Source organism: Carlito syrichta, unplaced genomic scaffold, assembly GCF_000164805.1.
Source record: "Carlito syrichta isolate Samal-C Ts95f unplaced genomic scaffold, Tarsius_syrichta-2.0.1 Scaffold289257, whole genome shotgun sequence".
In the NCBI taxonomy this organism is placed as follows: Eukaryota; Metazoa; Chordata; class Mammalia; order Primates; family Tarsiidae; genus Carlito; species Carlito syrichta.
In genome coordinates, this window is record NW_007233353.1 from 78,555 (window position 1) to 86,195 (window position 7,641).

Below are 7,641 nucleotides of genomic sequence, written 5' to 3' on the forward strand. Positions count from 1 at the left end.
GTTGGACTTAGTGACCCCTTTCTAATAGACAAAATAGAGGCGGTGACAGTGTGACTTCAGAGAGTCAAAAAGGATATTATGGCTTCTTCCTCTCTCTTTTGAATCACTCACTCTGGAGAAAGCTAGCTTCTACCAAGATGTAAGGACACTCACACCGTCCTGTGGGAGAGGTCTATGTGGTGAAGAACTGAGACCTCCTGCCACCGGTCATGTGAATGGCCCATCTTAGAAATGGAACCTTCTGTTTCAGCCAAGACTTCAGATGACGACAGCTCTGGCTGACATCTTGACTCAACCTCGTGAGTCAACCTCATCTTAGCTCAACTCCTTGAAAGACCCTTGCCCGCTACATGCCAATCACTACACAAGGCGTGCATCAGACCCACCCAGCTAAGCCACTCTCGATTTCCTGACCTACAGAATCTGTCAGATAATATATGCTTGTTGCCATAAAGTTGCTAAGTCAGGGAATAATTTACTAAACAGCAATGGATAGCTAACAGACAAGTGGAGAATCTCATGCAATAATAAAAAGTCTAATTTGGCTAGGGGTGGCTCAGCTTGTAACCCCAGCACTTTGGGAGGCCCAGGCAAGAGGATCGCCTGAGCCCAGGGGTCTGAGACCTGCCTAGGGGAACTTGGTGAGACCTTCTCTCTACAATAAATCAAAAAATTAGCTGGGCGTGGGGGCACGTGACAAAAGTTCCAGCTACTTGAAAGGCTGGAACAGAAGGATTGCCTGAGCCCAGCAGGTCAAGGCTGCGGTGACCATGAGCATACAACTGCACTCCAGCCTAGACAAGAGTGAGACTCCAACTCAAAGAAAAAAACCAAACGTATAATTTATCTCTTTGCTAAGTCAAGACTTTCCTATGTGGTAGGATGATGCTTAAATCAAGAAAAATACACTAGTGAGAAATGAAGACTATTGCCCATGTTTTATATCAAGTCAAAGCAGTGGCATTGTAAAGGCAGAACTTGGTGACTTGTTCAATGTAAGTACAGTAGATCTATTATTTTTAAGAAATATGGAACCCCATGCCCTAAAAACCGCAGTCAATATTTGAAACCAAGGCAACTCCAGAAAATTGAGGATATATGCTCACTCCTAAGCATACAATTTTGAAAAAAAAATTCCCAGAAGAATTATAATCAAGAGTAGCTGAGACACTTACATGTACCACTAAGACAACTCTAAACTCAAGTCCTCCCCCATTCTACAGTCTCAATTTATGTTACTACTAACCACAGGATGCCCCAACACCACCAGCTAGCATAACCTCATTTGTTCGTTCTTTTAAAGCCTTCTGAGCACCTTTCATGTGCCAGGCTCTGTGTAGCTGCTGTCGATGTGAGGCAGCTTCTCCTTATCCCAATTAATTCACTTGCTGTCATGTTAGCCAATCTCCCTAAAAATGTCTCTTCTCCACTGCTCTATGGGACCTTCCTATGAACAAATGGATTAAATTAAAACTCCCTGGTCTGGCATTAAAATAAAGGCTCACCACAACTGGCTTATTGCTGCCTATAAGAACTACCCATATTCTTCACTGGGACCCAGTTCCTGTCCCCCTGGTCAGTACCTGCCCATCCAACATCTATTCATCCTCTATCCCCTGCTCGGGTCCACAGAGTGACTCAATCCAAAATGTCTGCTCTGTGCTGAAAACAGGACAAGGAATAATAACTCAATAAGACAGAGTTCAAACCCACAGGAATTAACTTCTATATATCAACATATACACAAGTAATGGCAATATGAGATAACAAATTGAATAACAGTGACGGATGACATTCTGCCAGGGGTGGGGAGAGGGAGAGAGGCCAGAAAGCTGAAGAAAGCTTCAGAGAGGAGGAAGACCAAGCTAGGCTTTCAGGAATGAGCAAAAGAGGGGAAGGAGAATGCAGGTGGACATGCAGGGACCGGCTGGCATGCCAGGGAAGCACACAGGGACAACAGAGTGGCCTGTGCCTGGCTGCATTCTCCGTCTGGTGCAGGCCAGACATGCCAAACAGGCAAGCGCCGAGATCAGAGGTGCTGTCACCCTGAATGACAAACACAGGGGAAGACAGAAGGGAGGCAAGCCTGGAGACAGAAGGACAGGGACGCTAATTATATGGTCTGTTACAGCATCTGGCAGATGAGGGCGATGAGTCGGGGACGGAGGATAAGGGACTGATTCCAAAGTTACTCCCAGGGGAAGAGTGCAGCTCGGCGACAGGTTGGCTCGATGACAGGCTGGCTCATCAAGGCCAAAGGGAAAGAGAGAATCTGCTCAAGTCTGCAGTTTCGGTGTGAGTGAAGCTGCTCTGATAGCTGGCAGACAAGGGTCCCTGTAGAATGAACACCGGTCTACCTAACCCTGAATTGTTCCCCACAGCTTTAAAAGAAGAAAATAAAAGAAAAAAAAAGCCGGTAGAAAATAAAGGAAGAAGGGTAGGGCTTAGGCAAAGGGAAAGTTTTAAAGAATGAGGATTTCTCGAACTTGAGGTGCTCTTCCCAGGGGACAGGTGGAGCGGTCCAATGGCGCTTAGAAGTCAGAAACCAGCACTTGGTCCCGAGATCAAAACCAAGCGCCGAGTGTGTTAGGCCTGGCTCCATGCCCTGGGCCTACCTCAGACCAGTCATTTATTCTGGCACTTAAGTAATAAAGCAACGTAGGTCTTATTTTCTCAGTTGGTCTCCAAGGCTGGACGGTCCAATAGGGTAGCCACTAGCCATATGAGGCACCTTAAGTTTAATTACATCAATTAAAATTAAAATTCTGTGGCCACACTATCCACATTCCAATTGCTCAACAGCCATACACGCCTATAAGGTACCACATCAGACAGCCCAGAGAGAGAACACTTCCAGAATCCAGAAAATTCCATCATCCGGGACAAAGCCGCACTAAGGGCACTGATGTAACGCAAGAGTGCGGCAGGATAAGCGTGACTGCTTGTGAAAGGAAAGACGAAAGGAAGAGAGGACGAAGGGAAGGAAGGAGGGAGAGAAGGAACCCTGGGCGGCGATTAAGCCAATTATAACCGAGAACACATCAGAAGAGTTACAACTCCATGGAATCCAGCTATCTGGAGGTGATGCAGGCGTCACCCCCATGTTCCAGGGTCAATATTTCCTCAGCAGTATTAAAGCCTAGCATCCCCGTTAAGTGCCTCTCACTTAACAGCTGAGAAGTCCAATCAAGCAAATACTGTATCGGCTAATGCAGCATTCCCACATCTAGGTATTTTAAAAATCATTACACAAAACACAATAGCAGGAAAAGTGGTTTAATAGAGAGTGTGACAAAGACCTGGGAGTTTCTGACAAGCCCAGCCCAGGTCGTTATCTTAATATGGTGGCTAAACCTTTAAACCTTGCAGAGTACTCACAGAGAGATCGGGAAGCAAGAACAAAATTCCAACAAGGGCTCCTCGTCCCTTGAAGAGAACTATTGACATTCAGAGGGGAAGGAAGGACAGGTAGGAAAAAGGAAGTGAAACTCAGGTAACTGAGAACTGCTGAAGGAATGGGCATGGCCGACCACCTCGAAAACCGCCTCTGGCGAGGACCCACCAGGCCCAAAGGATGAACTATGGGAGAAGCCGAGTGTGGGACAGAGGGAGGAAGAAGGCCTTCTCACGATGACATCTGTCCAGCGAGGGGCGCAGAGCGGCCACGACCACATCTTCCTGCTCCGAAAAGGCAGGGCTGCCACAGGAAATAAGTTCCAAGAAATAAGTTGCGTTCGCGCTCCCCCTAAGGTGTCTGTCAATTCCAGTGTCAATTCCACGTGGCTTGCTCTGAATCACACAGGCAACTAAACAGTGTTTCGATCCATGCCTTAAAATTGCGGGTGTGACAGCTTTCTTCCGATGACATTAGATGCCACTGTTTCTGACTTCATTGCAGGGAGGAGAGCCACAGGAGTGGAGGTGTTTTTCTTGAGTTGTCTATTGACATCACTATTGCACATCGCTGCATCCACCAAAGGCACCACTGGCAAAGAGATGGGTCTGCATGTGGGATTAGGGGGAGTGGCCGGTTGAGCAGTTATTGGTGGGTGAAGGTTAGGCTTGGTCTCAGGCTAAGGGACAAGTTCACCCCCAACGGCCTCTCATTTACCATGACACAACTGCGTGTCTCAGCAAGAACGCAAACTCTTCCACGTGTGGACAGATTTTTTAGAGTGGCTGTCCATTAGGAATGTTACATCTTTGTGTGCCAAGAATCCACCGTAATTCGATGATTATGGGGAGAGGAGAGAAGCGTGTCACTGAGGAGGGCCCATGAAATGAAGAAGAGGCTGGCAAGAGTTCCAGCTCAAGAAACATAGTCATGCTCTTCCGCTAATTAAAAATTCTTTTTCCCAGAATAGATGGTAAAATTCCCTGTAAAAGGTCTTCAAAGAATCCATTTATCAGAGCTGCTTCTGTTCTGAATCTCTAAATCACAAGAAAGGAAACATTTTTAAATGCCTCCAAGATCACTAAGGCAGGAATTATCACGTTTATAGTTCTAAAAATGATCATATAAACAATGGCACCTGTTGAAAGTCAGAATCAAAAGCTCTGGACCTAAAATTCTAGATTCTTCATGGCAGTCGTAACTCTGACCTCTCACAATAAAGTGAAGTCTGGGTTTCTGGTAGAATGTGTAGCTTGAATAGAAGGAACTGAAAGAGGTTAAGGTTTCATGAGGCAGGGGCTGCCAAGGGCCCTCAAGAAGGGGTTAATTCTGAGGCCTCACATCTGGATCTCACTAAGTAGGATTAGAAGTGGGACTCGGGCAACCCTCTCGGGTCCCCTCCCACTGTGGGAGCTTTTCTGTCCTCTCAATAAATCCTGCTTTCTTAAAAAAAAAAAAAAAAAAAAAGGTGGGACTCACATATCAGTGTGGCAACTGAGCCCAGTATCTTGAAGACACATGTCAAGTTGTCGATTAACAATGAAAAAATGGGCTGGACATGGTGGCTCACACCTGTAATCCCAGCACTTTCAGAGCTTGAGGCAGGAAGATTGCTTGAGGCCAGGAGTCTGAGACCAGCCTAGACAACATAGGAAGACCTTGTCTGTACAAAAATTGTTTTTAATTAGCTAGGCCTTCAAAGTCGCCATCCCGTGGTAGATGGACGCAGGCCACTTCCGGCGTAGCCATGGCAGCTAATGCTTGCTACTACCACCCCGTAGCAGCTGCTGCCCCTAGAGCTTGTAGACAAAGGTATAGGATCAAGAATTCACATCATGAGGAAGAGTGATAAGGATACTATTATTTCTCTTCTAGGATTGGATGACTTGTCAGTATGGATGATGCCACTGAATTTGAAATCACACCAGAAGGAAGGATCACTAAATTAGATCAGATTCTGCTGAATGGAAGTAATACAATATTCTAACAGGTCCTGGAGGAGAAGGACCTGAAGTATGAGTGGGTTTCCCTGCCTCATGCTAGATTCTGTTTTGTCTTATAATGACAGCAAAACAGAAGAGTTTTTTTTTAACCTTTTTAATATTTAGATGCTATAAAGCTAAGTTTCCCGTTAAAGGGAAATGCTTTGAAGACATATACCCATTTTTGTAAATTAATCATGTTTATCTTGGAAGAAGAATTCTTCTTTGAAGACTAAAATAAAGATGTTTTTGGTTAAAAAAAAATTAGTTGGGTGTGGTGGTACACACCTGTAATTCCAGCTACTCAGGAGGCTGAGATGGAAGGATTGCCTGAGCCCAAGAGTTGGAGGCTGTGGTGAGCCATGATGTCCCAATATACCTGGCCTAAGTGACACAGTAAGACTCCAACTTAAAAAAAAAAGAAAGAAAGAAAAGGAAAAAAAATGACCTGCCTCGTGGATCTGAAGGCTCAGGACCAATGACTAACATCTTCATTCTGCAGGCAAATCAAAATCAGTCAGAAGGCTGGCCAGGCTCAGTGGCTCACGCTGTAAGTCGAGCACTTTGGGAGGCCAAGGCAGGCAGAGTGCTTTGAGCCTAGGAGTTCAAGACCAGCCTGGGCAACATAGTGAGCCGTCTCTACAAAAAAATAAAAATTAGCTGGGCATGGTGGCACATATCTGTAGTCCCAGCCACTTGGGATGCTAAGGCAGAAGGATTGCCTGAGCCCAAGAGCCTGGGTGACAGAGTGAGATCCTGACTCCAAAAACAACAAACAAACAAACAAAAACAAGCAAACACACAAAACAATCAGTGGTCTACACAGAGAGTACGCCCAGAACTAGGGCTTAGTTTGATTATTCAAACACATGTGATACCTGTCTCCAGAATAGGGAGGCCCCTGCTGCTGGTTGAGTTCCCAGATCCGGAACCAACCTTTCAAGGGCACTACCAATCAGAACCCTCTCTAGGCTTCTATTTCCTACAATCCAGATTGCCATTCCCCTTCATTCGCCAGTTCTGCCCTGACCGAGTCACAGAACTGTCAAGATTTCTCCTCCACAGATTCCAATCAAATCCCAACCCTGCCTCTGGCAGACTGCAACCAAGTCACATCCATTGGAATTTTGGATGCTCCCCAACTCTTCAGTTATATATTTACAGATAACGTCTTGGTTTACTATTTGCTACTAGCTTAATCCTCAGAAGGCAGTTATTTCTAATTCCTGGGTAGGTATAATGCTCATGTTACAAAACTACACACACTTGAGCTACAATTGCCCACGCTGGAGGGCACTGGAAGCAGCAGCCTTGGAGAACCAAGGGTCAAGACACGGAGGAACCACGATGGTGCCTAACACCCAGGACCTACAACTGGTTCTACCAAAGCACATCCCACAATGACTGGGAGAAACTGCCAGTCATTTCAGAGGAATTACAGAGATCAGAGATGGGCAAATGTCCCAGCTCTGAAAGAACCAAAATTATGATCCTATATATTATACAGACTCGGTTCGTGACAGTTCTTTCCTCAGCCAGAACCACCCACTGGGCTCAGATCTCCTACTTGTCCTCTGGGCATCAGTCTAAATGCCATTTTCTTTGAAAAGTCTCTCCAGGGCTCCTGGACTAGGTGAGTCCTCCTACAAGACCCTATCATTCTCTCTTGTCCTTTACTGTTGCTGCTTTTAGCAGACATGCCCCAAAACGAAGCCCTGAGAGGGCAAGGGCTGGACAGACCACAGGGAGTGAGTGACAAGGACAGTGGGAGGTGTGCAGTCATTCATGGTCAGACAGCCACACAGTAATCCCTTGTCTTGCTTAACACAGACTTCCTAGACTGGCCAAGAGCTGGGCACCCAAATAATTTCAGGGGGAGTGAATATATAACATCAATCCAAACCAAAAGTTGGAGAGTGAATTACGACATCGTTTGTGAACATCTAGAAGAAGAGAACAATCTACAGCTAAAGTTTGCTAAGAATAAGGCCCATAGCCGGGCTCGGTGGCTCAGCCTATAATCCCCACGCCTTTGGGAGGCTGAGGTGAGTGGATTGCCTGAGCCCGCGGGTTCGAGACCCGCCTGGGCAGCGAGACCTCATCTCTACAATAAAAAAAAAAGTCAGTCGGGCATGGTAGCACGCACCTGTAATTCTGGCTACTCAGAAGGCTGAGGCGGAAGGATTGCCAGAGCCCAGCAGGTCGAGGCTGCGGTGGCCGGGACCGGCCACTGCACTCCAGTCTGGGCGACAGAGTGAGACTGAA

General features: G+C 46.3%; 1 pseudogene; it reads left to right on the forward strand.

The window, feature by feature from the left end:
• The first annotated feature begins 5,151 nt into the window (after positions 1-5,151).
• Positions 5,152-5,413, forward strand: LOC103256332 (annotated as a pseudogene).
• The last annotated feature ends 2,228 nt before the right edge of the window (positions 5,414-7,641 follow it).